The 17,161-nt window shown below is 37.5% G+C and overlaps 1 protein-coding gene across 2 annotated transcripts in view; it reads left to right on the forward strand.

Moving 5' to 3' along the window:
- The window catches only part of LOC139970036 (NLR family CARD domain-containing protein 4-like), a 554,750-nt gene that overhangs the window by 241,379 nt on the left and 296,210 nt on the right, over positions 1-17,161 (forward strand). Inside the window, exon 1 of one of the 2 annotated variants that reach the window (XM_071975615.1) lies at positions 1,874-2,334. The exons of the other annotated variant lie outside the window; for it this stretch is intronic. The gene's annotated coding sequence lies outside the window, so the exon portion shown is untranslated. Of the gene's footprint in view, positions 1-1,873; positions 2,335-17,161 lie in introns of those variants that run through there. 2 annotated transcript variants of the gene reach the window in all.

The raw sequence follows: 17,161 nt of genomic DNA on the forward strand, positions 1-17,161 counted from the left end.
GAGAAACTGGTGGATATTCCGCTGTCACCGCTGGACACGCTAGCATATATGACGTCATGATCAATTGCTGGGGCGTATGATATGCATCATCACATATATCTTGGCAAGACTGGACTGGAGGGTGGAGAGGGGGCATGGGATGAGGTTGGCGTGGATAAGTTACATTATTTAGGTTGTAATGAAGTCACATGTGGCTTAATATCTTACCTCGAAAATTGCCTTGCAAAAGTCAAATATAAATGACTATTTTGCCGGAATTTTTGTTTTCCAAGATGAATATATTACGGAATACGACAGTCGATCCATTTCTAGAGTGAGGCAAGTACGGGATGGGTGTGGAAGGCTAATGTGACCGGAACGATAGTAAACCTGATCATGTATAGATAACGTATGGATGAAAATAATTTAACATTTAATGACACTTTAAGTAAAGCAGTTTTGTGTGTAAATTTGTAACTTCAATCTTTCCGACCAAGCCAGTGTAATGTTAACTCCTATTATAATATTATCAATATATCTAACCATTTTAATGTGGCCGTACAACTGCCGATAAGAAATAAACTGATTGGACCAATAATACACGATAAAATAGATTTAGGTTATGTAACATACAAATCCAGTGCAATCTTTTACTTCTTTATTTACAAGCCTTTAATATGCATACATTATTACATCAGTTGATGATATCTTAACTACCTGAACTTACTCTAGAATAGCCAAACTTTAATTTACTGTTTGTTTGAATTATGCCTTACAATGTTAACGAACAGTTTTTCTACGGTATTCCTGAAGCAAATAACAGATTCATCATGACTGAACCAAATAGTTGTTTTAAATATACAAAGAATAATCTACTTAGCCTAAAGCGAAAACGTTACAGACTAGCATCCAGTCTAAAAAAATACACTTATCAAAATGATCGCCGAACAGTTCTCAATTCTCTTTAAATAAAGCGTATGGGCGCCCTCTTAACTAAAAAATTTTGCATCACACGGAGGACACAACTGTCTTCGGTTTATAACAAAGTTACCGTAAGATGAAGACTGTGGAGTACGGTCAGGATAATCAGAGTGAGGTTGTAGGATTATTTAGATCATCTATGTTTATTTGAGATTGGAAGGGCCGCTCTGACGTAAGTTAGTTGTTGATGTCCACAAGAATGAATATTCAAAGAACTTAATGATATAGATATAAACATCAAGAGAAACATAGGTTGAACCAGAGTAATGTACAGCTTACTACTTTAAAAGCTTTGTCCATTTATTAGGGTAATATTGTGATCGTTTTTATAACCGATTTCGTTTCACTTAGGTTGTGAACACAACTATACATTTACAGGCTAAATGTAGCTATAGCTAATACATTAGTTTGAATGATATAGTCATGCTATAGGAGCACAAAAACAAACTTGTGTTTATGTACAGAATTTAACACCAGGACGACGATAGAGATATTGCTCGTGATGTATATTTGGCATATCTGGATACAAACGATTATCCAGATTAAACGGTATATAATCTAGCATGTTAAACGTTAAATCTGAATTATCGGTCGAAAAACATGGATTAACAATGATAAACTCCGATCATCATCCAATTTTTCTGACAGAATAAAACTAGAATATATCATTAGTGGGTATTTTGCTTTTCCATACTAGTGTTTCAGGAATACATTCGACATGCGAGAAACATCCGATAAGATTAGCATAAAAATACGAGTAAAATCACATTCTGAATGAGAAAAAAGCCGCAGGTGGCTTTAGCTTTGTTTAGCATTCCAGGGATATATGTTCTGTTAGTCAAATAGTATTGTAATAAGATAGCTTGAAAAGGTTCGTTGCTCGTGCATAAAATCCAACATATGCAATTGAACGTACGGGGACTGCTGGTGATAGTGTAACCATTTAGTTATATAATATTTACTTCAAAGGCATTAATAAGACACTGCAACCTTCTCACCGTGCTCTACATCCATGGACATGTTTGTGAAAATTATTCTCGTTGGATCAATATCGCAGGATTTTACCTTGTGAATCTTTCGCAATGATTTCGTAATCCAAAGTGATGTACCATGAATTCAGGAGCAATAGTTTTCAGAGACCTGCATCTTTTCGTGGGCTGAGAAAAGGATTCCTTATGGAAGAGGATTTAAGTTTTCGAGAGGATCACTTTGATGTTATACCGGGATACACCTTAAAGTATATAGCATAACGATAATCATGATCAGGTGGTGAAGTTCGAACGTAATTTTACCTTCCTGACTTTCTGAAAGTTTTTGGAGATTAACAGATATTGGATTTCAAAGTATTGTCCCGTTGACCTCTCGTCATCCCATGTGAGTACACATTCCAATGAAAATCTTTGCTAATATTGATAATCTGGAATAGACGGTATTAGTTTAAAAACTAACAACAGTTAACTTCTCCAAGACATAGGTTATTGTCACATCAACATCCAGAAACACTATTCAGAATAAATAACTTTAACTAGCCCATTATTTTTTTTTTTTAAAAGAAGCAACTTTTAATGACCTTCATTATAATTATTTTTGATAAACATTTAAATTAAAATATCGGCTTAACAAGTAACAATCTAAATTTTGTTACGGTAAAAAATGATGTTTTGAACATCCTCCGATGATCAATCACAACCCAAGCCCAAAGTGAACAATTATAATAAAGTGAATTATGTAAGACAATAGTCATTCACTTTCTTGATAGAGGCTGAATTAGTTAGTGCAGTCATTGTCTGTCATTTGTGCTGATTACACAGAAACCAAAACAAATACACATTGACCTGTGACTGATTCCTTTGCGTAATAAAAGTAAATTAGTCATCATTTCCAGGGTAAGAAAATCGTTTCTTGGAAACTAAATTATAGAAAAACCTAACTTGATATTACATACGAATTAAACTAATTATCAAACGAACTATGTCACGCTAATGCATCAATTAATCGCCTATCACTGTTTTGCGTAATTCAATGGCGTTAAGTACCTTCCGTCAAAAGCTCGGTCTAAATCATTTCTTTACTATGGTAATAACAAACTGTCTCCGTGAAAACATAATGTCCAGGCAAGTACAATTATATTCGTGATGTTAAGTTCATTTAAATGTTTAAAGCACCAATGTAGTCTATACCAACCATTTACTGTTTTTTCTCTTCGAAAAATTCTTGACCAACCTTCAAAATGATTTTTTATTACCAGAATTGTTTTTGCCACCATTTGAATATAAATTGCTGTCATTGTGAAAATGGAAAAGCCTAAGTTTATATTTTTTAGTACCATCATTATAAAATGTATGAAATATTAAAATATCTTTACAGGGATTAAAAAGCAAGTATAGCGCATGCGCCAATTTAAAGACATTTCCCCTTCTTTACTCATACTGCTTCTTAAAAATTTGACATTCTCGTGTAATATGATCGAACCATCGACTATATGATGTTGTTGAATTATTAAACTAAGCCGCAAATTAATATCAGAGAGATCCCCATCAGCAGTGTTCCATCAGTGTTATCAATCACAGAACATACAGATCTAAGCGTCATTAAGTTACCGTATTCCAACATAAACATACATAGGTTTTTATCCACGGCACTGAAATTAGTTGACAGTGGTAAAATGTCGAAAGTTATTTCCATTATGATGATCAAATGATTACTTCCTGAAACGTTTAATTTAATTTGCCTTTTTAATCATAATATTATTAGAAATTAGGATCATGCTGCATCAAGCAAAGTATGTCGGCTGTAGTTTCACAGCGTTGTAAATCTACGAAAAGTTCGATCGAATTCTTTGCTGGTACCTTCGGTTCTATTTCTTTTTCGTAACTCAATAAAATGACGGCTATTGCAAGCTCATCACCACGACTTAATAGAGATGCAGAACTTTAGGGTTGAGAACGTGACTGCTGGTGGAAGAGGATAGTATAGCTATCAATGGTATCAGTGTGACGTCATATTATCAGCATACTTTATAGTCTTCGCTTCCGATTTCTTATTTCCTGGATGAAGTTCGTACGTATGATGTTTATCTTTGGATATTTAATATTAAATATGATTGTTGAAAAAACATCATTTAAATTTTATATATTTCAATGTACATTCTTAACTTACGGAGCCTTAGACATTAAATTGCTAAATACACGTTATCAGTTAGTAACGATTCTGCCTAAATGCCGCAGTTTGTGTTGAATTTCTACCTTCACAAGTACAACAACGTACCTACATAACCTAACATATAATATACTGCAATCTACTTAAATCACTCCAGAAACGATAAAATTAGACAAAGAGTGTAAGAGTTTGCACAATAATGCATAATTGATCTTTAATATTTGCTATCATATTATATCGTAAAGCCATTTATTATCACTGGCTTATCTAACGAAACTTTGATAAGGTAAGATCACCCAGATGCCATTAAGCATCAAGTTATATTGTCCGTCATATACTCAGCTCGTTCAGTTATCAGATTCAAAGTAACATGACGGTGAATAGAGAATCAATATGAATATTGATAACCATTAAAAGCATAGCTCGTATGATACATGATACAATCTGATCATATAACAACTATTTCGGTTATATTGATAAACATTCCTCTTCCTTTTATAAAATTTGACCCAAGAAAGGTTTAACTATCAAAATAAGTTCATCTTCTCGGAACTGGGTTTAAATTAATGACGTCAGCACTGGACACAAATGTCTGAACTAATTTTGTAATATAAACGTTCATCGAATGGAAACGAATCCGATCAAACTTGATCTGTGAAATCTGCTCTTTGTGTTTCTTTGCCATTTATTTTTGTTCGGCTATAACAAAGCTAGTGGGGTGAAGGAGGGGGTGCAATGGTGCGCATAGGCGTCGCAGACAGAAGGGCTCCATAAGAGCCCTCCTTCTTTCCATAGTTACAACTTTGAGAACTTTTTTTTACCGTCAAGTCAAAGGCACCCTCCCCCTATCCATATAGGTCATGCCATTGCCACTGTTAGCGTATAATTATCAAAGCTATAAATATGTACGTTACCTGTGTCCTTTTCCGCCTAAAGTGTGGGATATTATTAATAGTGGTCGCTGTTTCAATTATATATTTTTCTATCTAAACTGTACATGTTGTAAACCACAAAAATACCACTGCTGTCAGCATAGGTTTTATTTTAATATTTTATATATTTAGTTTGAGAAATGACAGTTTAAACAGCTGACGTCATCAATAAAAGTGACTGGATTATACAATCTAGTACAGAGACCAGGGGCGTCGTGCGAAAATAAATTTTTGGGGGGCCCGTGAGCAGGTGATGACTATCTAAGCGAAGCGCTACCAGGCGCGGCGGAACGGAAAAATTATTGGGGGGGCTAATGTGTGGAGACTATCTAAGCGGAGCGCCACCATCGGTTGGCGCGGAGCTTACAAGAAAATTTTGGGTTTTTTTCAAACCCCCAGATGGCCGGAAACGGCACTTCCCGAGTGTTTTATGCTGCGAATACCTGACCCTAAAATATGGGTCTCAAGCCTGCAATTTCTCAGATTGCACGTAAAGTCTGTAAAAACATTGTAATTTGTATATTCGATGGTGTTTTAAGAGAGTAGCTATTACTCGTAGTGTACTCGCAAAGACGTTTTTGAGTGTAGTAAGGGCAGTGGCGGGGCTAGGGGTATTGTCGGGGGGGCAAGAATGGTCTGTAGGGGCGCTTTCGACACTATCTAAGCGGAGCGCCACCACAGGTTGGCGCGGAGCGTACAGAAAATTTTTGAGTAAAGATACTCCCGAGATTGCAGGAAATGACCCTTTCCGGGGCCTTGCTAATTTGCAGATAAACGGAGAATAAATAGGTGTCGTCGCCATTTTGTCGGAAAATACACCAACAGAATATGACAAATGTCAATAGGTATATGAGAGCGCAATAAAATAGTCAAAAATCGCGAATAAGTAAAAAGTAGTGAAAAGCTGAAAAGGGCGCCAGCAGTCCATTTGAGTCCGTCAGGGGGGGGGGGCATCCGCCCCTGACTGTATATATGGACGCTCGATCCGCCACTAAGTAAGGGGATGTTGGAGAACTGGCTGAAATGAGGCAAGTGATTGGCCTAAGACGAAGTTGTGTTACGCTTACCGGTACTCACACTCACTGCTTCCACTTTTCACGGGGCGTGAAGACGCGGTTGGGGTGACAATGTGGTCTATAGCCAAGCGACGGGCCGAGGGTCCCCCAGCAATTACTAAAATGATTACACCTATAGAGTATACGTGTGCATCGGACAGATCGACAAGTATGCATTTAAAAATGGGCAGATGTACGTTTCGGAGCCTTGGTAAATATTGGGGGGGCTAATCAAGCATTTGCCCCCTCAACTTTTTTATTGGGGGGGCTGAGCCCCCCCCCAAGCCCCCCCGGTTCCGCCGCCACTGAGCGCTACCACGGGTTGGCGCGCAGCGTACAAGAAAATTTTTCGTCTGGCAGACCCCTCAGATTGCAGGAAACGGCACTTCCCGTGCTTTATGGCAGTAAGCAACACCCCTAAAATTGATCAAAATTGACGGCAATTTTTTTTTATTTTGGGAAATATTCTCGAAGGAAGTGATCGCCATTTATTCCTCAGTTTACCAATTCCTCGTCTCACAGAAGCGCCCAAAATTGAAGACATTTTTGTGTTGGCTGATCCATGATCGCCGCCCATGCCCGTGAGAAGTGGTGACTGGGTAAAGAAAAAACGATGCCATTTGAAAACATGGCAAGCGAAAGTAGCGAAACCTAAGGTAAAACGCGCGATAACGAAGTGATTATTTTCCAGGTTAATTGTGACTGTATTTGAAATGATTATTATTATTCATTTTTTTCAAAACTACCTATCAGATCATGAGGAAAATGTATCCTAGTGGACCTTTTAGCGAACTGATTGCATTACTTAAGAAGAGGTTCACATTGAGTCCCATAATCTCTGTTCACTACATTTATCTTAACTTTCCGAACTTTGTTACAGGCTTAGAAAACAATTAAAAAATTTGCCATTTTTTTCATGGAAAATTGACTGACTTTGGCAAAGGTAACGGGTTGCCCTTACTCTGGGACTACGTATATATAATATTGTTCAACGATGGCAGCGTTGATGGCACATTTGGTTCATTAGTTATCAACCAGTAATTATTTAACTGTTTCGATTGACTGAATATCAACAATTAACAACCATTGACCAAGCAGTCAATAGAAGCCCCATTTCTCGTAGGCCCTACAAGAAATTCAGTTGCTGACACTGTTCGAAAACACTTTTTTTTAAATTATGACAAAATTTTATGACACCTTTGACAAAATTTGGGGGGCCTGTGCCCCCCCCCCAGGCCCCAATGGGCACGACGCCACTGACGGAGACAATTATGTCAGTCTTTCGAATGCAACACAAAACTTACAGTAACGGGCAAAAAATACTTTATAGCCGCAAATAACATGTTTACGGTAAAGTACATATTTGTCACGCATAAATTGAAACTTATTCAAATAGTGTTGAAAATTATCAAATTTATTTATACAGACTTTAAATAAAATATCACAAAAAAAGACAGAAAAGGAAAATATAAGAAGAACTCCAAATAAGTGTAAACAATATTTATAGTATTACAAATTATTAATTCCTTTGCTCTGTGATAACTTCAAATTGCCAAACAATGAAGCTACCAATGACGTCATCCATCAAACACTACGTCATCAGTATATATGACCATTTTCTCATGGACGTCAATTGGTTAAAATCACAATCAATGTAATATAACAATGTAAACTAACATACAATGAGGTCAATTTGTTTTTAATATGTATATAATATATCACGTACACTCGATAATTAGGAGAGCCTGTTTTACTTGTATTGTGCTTTATTTCCCTACCATAATTTTACATAATGGTAATGTCTTGAATCATTACTTATGACACTGTATTATAATTTGCCAATGCTCACACTAAATGTCATTTTCTAATTCGCTGCTTACCTGGAAATTTCAACAACTGTTCCAAATTGAATATATTTTCATAAAAAATTATATCTTTCCTGGAAATTGTCTTAAACTCTTTTAAAAATGTTCGGATTGTGGTACTAAAGAAGTGGAAATTTCGAAATAACAGGTCCATCTTGTCACTTTTAATATCCAATTTGCATTTTTTTTAACTCAAACTTTCACTACTATATTTCAAACTTTCGCCTATTTTCTCTAATTTTCGACTTTAAGATGGCAAAGTTTAAAAAGTATTTCGACTTATTATCTTAACATATTGGTTTTTGTATTTAATAATTCGGCTTATTCCTTATGATATCGCCTTAATACCTCACCAGTTCAACTATGTTATCTCAGAATATCAACGCTTCTTGATTAGATTAGTGGTATGTAATAAGGGGGTAAAGAAAGGACCACATGGATAAACTGTTGACATTTCGACTTAGTATGTCGGAAAATGTATTAACCGATTACGAAATATGTGAAAAAAATGCACCCTGTACGAAACTGTTAGATGCATTGTGCTATATGTTATCGACAAATGCCTCCACAGATCATACAAAACAGATCATACAATCTAACAAACTAGTGTGCTAAATATGTTTAAAACATATTTAGGAACCCTTATTTTGCTAAGGATAATGAAGTACTTGAAAAGGTCCAGAGGAGGGCTACTAGGATGATTAGTTCCTTAAAGAGGGTTCCTTATTATAGGCGGTTACAACTGTTGAATCTCACCACACTGGAGCTTAGGAGGTTACGTGGGGACTTGATCCAGGTTTTCAAGAATGTGTATGGTTTCGACAATTTATCCTTTACCGACTTTTTCATGTTTGCAAACAGTAGTTTTACTAGAGGTCATTGTCTTAAACTTCAAAAGTCGCATAGTAGGATTAATATTCGGCATAACTTTTTTCTAATAGGGTTGTAAATGAGTGGAATGGTTTGCCTGAGAAAGTTGTACTTGCAAGTAGTGTCAATGGGTTTAAGAATGCTTTGGACAAGAACTTTAAGCATTGTAATCGGGTCTGAGTGTTTGTGTCTTCAGTTTTTTCCCTCTCTTTATATGGTCCTTGATGGGGACTTAAGTGTCCCTCCTGATCTATTTTTCTACTAAACTAAACTAACAACTCAAAAGATATCTACATATACTTACTAAAAGCTTCGGGTAATTTTGAACGGGTATACCTTCGTTGCAACGACTTGATTCAGACATTTTTCTTACCGCGAAGTACAAGGTTGCTATGGTGATCACATAACTTCCGACCGATCATCAGCGACACAATTGTTGCAAACCTGTTTGGGAAAAAAAAAACGCGACCGGGTAGGGCCTGGGTACGCTCCCCATCCAGATTTGTAAAAACTGGTTAAAAAAGGAACCTTTCTATATTTTTTTAATGAGAAAGTGTCCTTTAATTATTAAAAATGTCGTTTTGTTGATAAATTAAGAAATATGTAATTTAAAGGTGCCTTTTTGTTTGATCCCCCCACCCTCTTCGGAAGCCCTGCTCAAACAGTTAGATTGCCATACAGGAATGATGTGTATTAAGGAATACATGGTAAAATGACACACTATTTTAAGAAATTCATGCATTCACTTGAGAAGAAGGAGATACGACATTAAGGATACATCTATTGGAATCGTATTTATTACTGTATGAAAAATGATACATAAGAGATGTATTAGGATATGAATGTATCATTTGAGTTCCACGATAAAATGGTTGAGTTTGTTACATCACGATTGCCAATGATCCCGTACGGATCGAATTCCTGTCGGATAACAAAACCATTTTGTTACACAAAATGAAAAATAGCCGCCTGTATGATACGTTGAATAGCGAGTTACATTCTGGTACATTTAACAAATAAACCATGTAGTAAATAGTATATAATTCAAAGAACAATTCACAATCAACCCCTCCCCCCCCCCCCCACACACACACCGCTACAATTACCACTCCATGTCGGTTTTTGCAGATACATATAAGGACACTACAAAACAAAAACATTAAAAAGTAATTCCTGTTAATGATTCATTGTCTTCATAGCATTAGTGGCAGAATATAGCAACATTTTGCATCTAAGCACCCTTCCATTTTACAAAAGTGCATTCCTGGGGTGCATCGAATGAACCCAAAAGCCTATTTGTTATGGTACCTTATCATAAGTAAATGGTCCCCAATTGACAAAATTATAGTTGTACGACAACAAATGAGCTTATATACTCGTCAATACAAACCATCTCCGTTTCGCAGATGAAGCATCGTAAGAAACATCAAGAACAACAAATTGAAACTTTCGATGTTAGTTCTATTGAAATATCGACTTCTGAAATATACTGTTGTTGTTACCATGGTAACATTGGACGTGGTTTGTAATCAAGATCATAAAATTTTTTCATGACAGTTCGGTGGAAAGGGTGTTGTGTGGATTGGAAGTAGATTTTAGTGGGAACATTTGTGTGAAGGTGAGGTAAAATGTCATCATTGTCGGGGTTTGAATGCATAAATAACAACACACACAAACATCGTGCATCATAGTATACTTTCGTATCACGAACGATACGTGAAAGAAGAGGCCTATGAAATTCTTGATTTGTTTTGTTCGATTTGAAATTTGGTCAACATTCTAGGACCATATTGAAGTTATCAGCTGATTACATCTGTTATGTTAAGTTAGAATAATAGGAGGCCTTAGAGAGGTACTTCAAAGCGGTCTCATATAACACTTCATTCTCTTCTTCTTTTTTGACCAAACTGAGCAGACGGAATCTGGTTGAGAGGAGTAAACGATATAGAATTGTAAAGCAGTAAGTGATCATCAAATGACGTATAAAAGTGGTAAGGCGCAGAGCATGACAATACATCAATAAACAAACCACTTGGGTTCCCGGGAACCTCAAGTACTTCAAAGTACTTGGTACTCGGATGAATGTACCTGGCTACAACACTGTTACTATTCTTTTCAGTTTTGTTTGACATCACTGTTTTGGGTCAAGTCTTTAACAACCAGAGCAACTTACTTCTTACAAGCCTATAGACTATCACATCAATAAACAGAGTACAACCCATCATTAATTGACTTGGACTGGCCCATGATTTTTCTTCAATAAACATAACTTGCAGCCTATTAACCATTATTATAAATATGACTTATAAAATAAATTATACTGGTGTAAACAGTTGAATAGCAGCCGTTTGAAATCACTCAAATCATGGAAAAAAACAGGAACTTCGTGCAGCTGCTGATTGAATATTAATACGGAATAATTATGCTAAATTTCAAACTTTTGTTCTGTCAAATTTTCAGCGAATCTAGGAGAAATCTTGATATCGTTACCACGGAACAAACAAAAAATGCTATAACATTTGAAATATCGATCGGATTGGAGAAGAAACAAGCAAAACTGAATTAAAAACCGCTAACAGTGGGACTGACTAAATTTTTCTTCTCATTGAAATTATGTATTCAAATTCTTCAAATTCAATCTTCGGTGATCAATCAATTTACATTTTTTAGAAGTCACAAGTAGGAGTTGGGTGGGGGGGGGGGTGAGGGGTGGGGATAGGATCAATTTAAAGAAAGCTGCCTTCACACACGTTATAATATACAATTATCTAATGAAGTTCAACTTGACTGTCAAATCTTCAGCCCCTTTGCCCACATTTGGAAAATGCAAAGAGTGACAAATTAAAAATAAAATGGCCAACGTTTTCAGACAAGACAGTAAAATTTGAAAATAAGATGTCAAATTTTCGATTTATTGCTATCCTTTCGACTTGATATATGACAAGCGTAAACAAAAATATTTGCAGAATGTAGAAATTGGGAGAGTTGAAATTTTTTAACCAAAATGGTCGAAATTTGACACTAAAATTGTGGTAGAAAAGTTGAAAGTTGAAGTTAGGAAAGAAAGTTGAAATCGATAAATAACGAAAAACTGACTGTGAATTTTAGACAATAGCGAAAAGCAAATCGATTTATGAAACCATATATGTTATGATAATAACTTATCATGGATAACTTATAATGTATAACTTATAATAACTTATCCGTGGATTCATTTAGAACATCACTTTACATTAGATTTGTATCTTTACATAGATATGAAGTAAATTTAGAGATATTTACTGGTTTTCTAATTGAATTTCGATACTGCCACATTTTATTTTAGATTTAGAAGGCTATTGCTATCGAATTTCTTACGACGGTCACTCCTATCATAGCATACGCGCTTGTTTGGGTGCATAGACGGCAAGGAGATTTGTGTTGCTAAGGAACAACGAGTCCTGTCGTCTGCTGTTCGTGTCAGTGTCCATTTGTGTACAGTCTTAACTATAGCTGCGTGGGTTCTAGCTGTAGTTCGATTGTTTAAAGTACTCAAAATGAAAATGTTTTAATTGAAAATTGCAGTAAACATCAAGAAATGTACCATTTAGCTAGATTCCATTGTTCAGGTATAGCTTCACAAGGAACGCGATATAGCTATAAGATCATGACTTCAGTTTTTGTGGAATCACATACATTCAAGGCGAACCACTAGAGTTGAGTGTCAGAGGGGACAAGAGGTCACAATGGTTAGCATACGTTGTTATGCGCGATTCCGCATTGACATATACGCTCGAGGTTAATGTACACGCCGATTGTTGAATAATTGTCGTGTGCCTCGTCGACATGCGGTAAGATTATTTTCGGGGTACAAATAAAGAACCTAGAACTTGATCCAAGTTAGAACTTAGCTAGGCAATGACTTCACAGTAGGTTGACATGTGAATATCTTCTAAATAGAAAACTTTATAGTAAGTTTGATTCAGCGAGAATTTCATTTGAACAGTTCCCATATTCAAAGTGCGTGTCATAACCAATGAACGTTACTTAAAACAGGCGCATTCGTAAAAGCCGTTACAAAGGCTTTCACGCCATCAGTGAATACATTTAGTAACTGGTGTTTCCCTGCTATTGTATAAAGTATGACCTCTGCCTCGGTTGGATACATATGAATAGATTTGTTATGTTACTGCGTTACCTGCAGATTGACTCATATTGTAGTAAAGCTTTCAAATAAAGGTAAACAGTAGAAAATGTGATACAATTACTCAAAACAGAACGTACGGCACATCAGTTGTACGACAGGTTTAACACGGCGATCACGGTAATACACGAAGTAGTGGATGTTCCTCCAAATAGCTTTGTATATCGGATTGATGTCTGCACACTTTGGATATACTTACTGGTTTTGTAATGGAATTTCGATACTGTCACATTGACCTTAGATTTAGAAAGGCTTGATCTATGGCTATGGCATTGTATGTTCATCAACACTTCCTAAACCAAACAGTTGGACATCACCACCCATAATTCCAGGACCATTCGATACTGGAACCAATTATCAAGGATTGAATATAACAATGTTTAATGTTTATTACTGAAACTAAAAGTGATTGAGTCAACGATATTTACTCCAGAACAAAGGACATCCAATTAAACCCTGATTACGTAAGTAAGTAAGGTTAATAGATTGTACTTATAAATGGAGGAATTAAGGGAGGTAGGTATAGTGCAGGACCTGGTGACAAAGGGGGAATCCACGACTCCCACTCCCCCCTACACACACACAAACACGCTAGACTTCATCTAGTGTCGATTTGTATTCAAGTTATTCCATTTTGGAGTGAGTTTGTGTATGTGTGATTTCCCTTTGTTGTTGATTTTGAACTCACCTATGTGGTTCACTTTCTTCTTTGTTTTTTGTTAGCTACATGCACTAATTTGAGCATTTATTGCTCTACACGTAGACCGTTTTGCATTCCCGTTGCGGATTAGAGAGATTTTATTTGGGCGATTGTGTCTAGGAACTTAGGGAAAAAAAGTTTCACAGGTCCCTTCGAGAGTAAACGTCCCCCCCCCCCCACACCCGACTCATCCGCCGTATATTAAATAGGTAACGTGCATTTTGTTTGGTAAGGCACATATCAACAACTAACACACCCTGTACAACAAACCCTGCACTTGTACAAGTACCTTGGAATTTTATAAAGTTATTACATTGTGTTAATCAATGAAGGAATTAAGGAAGGTACGGATAGTGCAAGACCTGATAGCCAGGCAAAAGACTTGTACCCCAGTCCCCTCCCATAAAAAAAAAAAAACATGTCATGGATTATGGCTTGTTCAAGAAAATCTACTTTGCATCGAAGCGTATATTAAAACAGCAAGAACAACTATAAAGTGCTTAAACTCCGTAACGGTTGCCATGATACAATTATTCCGTCTGACGTCACTGTGTCTATACTTCTCTATTACAAGTATTGTCTCTTTGTGGCCACAAATTCGCATTAGTGGTTTCAATTGTTCAAGTTTATAAAGTATTTTCTGCATACGAAACTCAGGTGCGTATCCAGGGGGGGGGCGTTGGGGGCGCGCGCCCCCCGGGTAAGAAAAAGAGGAGAGAAAAATAAGAGAAGAAAAAAGGAAAAAAAAGGGGGAAAAAGAGGAGGAGGAGAGGAAGGAAGGGAAAAGAAAAAGAAGAAAGAGAGAAAAGGGAGAAAAGGAGGGAGTAAAAGAAAAACGCGAAGACACCGGGAAGAGAAAGAGGAACAGTGACATCATTACAGCGCTGAAGGGTAGCCAGTGACGGATCAATGATTTCGTAAAAGTGTGACTCACCCTACCCCCCTTACACCGACAACTCCATTTTTTGACGTTTCCATGTTCCTCTCTCACTAATGATCTATATATATCCTATATATGGTCTATCATAACGCATGTGTAGAATTGTGCTATGAAACCAACTGTGGCTGGTCTCGAACTCGACCGTGTCGTCGGGGAACATGACGATTTTTGGGATGAGGGCGACCGCCCGCCCCCCCCCCCATTCAGCATTTTTTTAAATGATATCGCTAAGTAATTTCAAAATAGAAAGTGCTTAGATGCAACTTACAAGGCCTGGGAAGTGTCATTTCCAGCAATCTGGGAGACATTTTCGGCCAAAATTTGCTTGTACGCTTCGCGCTAACAAATGGTCCTGGGTAGTGCCATTTCCAGCGATCTGGGAGGCATTTTCGGCCAAAATTTTCTTGTACGCTTCGCGCCAACCTATGGTGGCGCTACGCTTAGATAATTTGCCTACAGGCTTCGCCCCTTCCTTGGCAAATTCCTCGCTACGCGCCTGTTCGAATTTGTAACGCAAACAGCAGATATCACATCATATCAGTGAGCATGAAAATGGCGTTCCAGAATGAAAAGCCTCAAAACTGTCCGACTTGCCTGAAAAAATAACCAAAAATTTTCGCGCGCGGAGCGCGCGTTCAACGTGTTTATGTCAATATAATATAAGCAAGCATCGGTTATTGCATGGCATGCCATCATGTACCGTACGGTCCGTTCAAATTGCGCAGTATACCGCGGGGATGCTAATGTAAACAACGACATGTCTCATGTAGATGTATAAAAAGCATGGAGGTCCAATTATGTCAAAACTCTCTCTTACATTAGTAATGGCGAATTAGGGGCTGCACCCCCGCCGCGCAGTGGCGGAGCGTCCATACGGCCAGGGGGCGGATGCCCCCCCCCCCCCTCTGACGGACTCAAATGGACTGCTGGCGCCTTTTTCAGCTCTTTACCACTTTTTACTTATTCGCGATTATTGACTTTTTTATTGCGCTCTCATCTACTTATTGACATTTGTCACATTTTGTTGGTGTAATTTGGCGATGACACCTTATTCTTCGTTTATCTGCAAATTAGCCAGGCCCGGAAAGGGTCATTTCCGGTGATCTAGGGAGTATCTTTACTCAAAATTTTTATGTACGCTACGCGCCAACCAGTGGTGGCGCTCCGCTTAGATAGTGTCGAAAGCGCCCCTACAGACCATTCTCGCCCCTCCTGACCAATACCCCTAGCTTCGCCACTGCCGCCGCGCCTCCTACGCCTATGTGTGTAGTGTTCGGTTTCGGAAATATTTGCTATTTTTTTTCATTTCCTTCAACCAAGTTTCATAATAGCCGTTATAAGAGGATTTAATATTTCTACACCAATAAATTAACTGTGTCTGAATTTTCCAAAATTTCTGACCAACATTCTGCATCACACTTCCCTCTACTCGTGCAATTTTGACCGGTCTGTTAGGGGTTGAAGGAAGTTTTTCTATATTGGTTGTCCATAGATGAAATTTTGTACAACATTATGGGTATGTTTTCAAGTGAGTTTATTCACGAGAAATGTGAATTTTCAAATTCTGAACAAATATGGGGCTTCAAACCTTGAAAAGTGGGGCTGACGGGTATTGTGGGCCGCGACGTAGAATCACCTACAAAAGCAAAGACCCACAGGAGATGCGATCAGGTCGAACATGATGTGTGCCGGGTTGACAATCTTCAAAAAGGTTATGGATGGAAAAAAAACTTTTAGGAAATACTTGGTTCGCAGGCAAAAAGTGTACATCTGGTTGGTCATTTCAAGCCCGAGAAGTGCCGTTTCCGGTGATCTGGGGGGTATCAAAATAAGAAATTTTCTTGTACGCTGCCCGCCAACCGATGGTGGCGCTCCGCTTAGATAGTAATTCGCGCCCCCCGGGTTTGAAAATCCTGGATACGCGCCTGAAACTTACCCGACTACTAAGTTTGTAAAAGTACCCTGTCTTTGCTATGCCAGATATTGTACACTGCAATATGCTGGAAGCAAAATGTCTTTAATGTGAATACAGTTCTTGTAAGATTAGTTTCTGCAAGCTTTAAATCAAAACCTACATAGCGAGGATTTCTCAATTACTGGTCATGTTCCCTACACTGAACTACGTTAATCCACACTGATCACCATTGCTTACAATATATAGTGTACACTTTCAGGGAGGACTGTTTCCATTGATGTGCTATCACTCTTGTCATAGACTAGTCGTTAATCGAATTTTACGAAGATTATTTTTGTATCAGGAACGTAAATTCATGGTCTGTGTAGGATAAAATACGAAAGAAACACGAAATATCCGACAGTACTGCAATGGTCAATGGATCCTCACCACGGTTCTGGGATACAAACAAAAGCCATTGCATTCGTCGTTCTTAAGTATATTTTTATGGAACTAGAAATCTAAGCAAGCAAGTAGTTGGGGAGAGACTAAAAGAACGAAGTTTGTTTTTACACAATTGCCAGTAAACGGTTTAGTAAATTT

Source organism: Apostichopus japonicus, chromosome 7 (genome assembly GCF_037975245.1).
Source record: "Apostichopus japonicus isolate 1M-3 chromosome 7, ASM3797524v1, whole genome shotgun sequence".
In the NCBI taxonomy this organism is placed as follows: Eukaryota; Metazoa; Echinodermata; class Holothuroidea; order Aspidochirotida; family Stichopodidae; genus Apostichopus; species Apostichopus japonicus.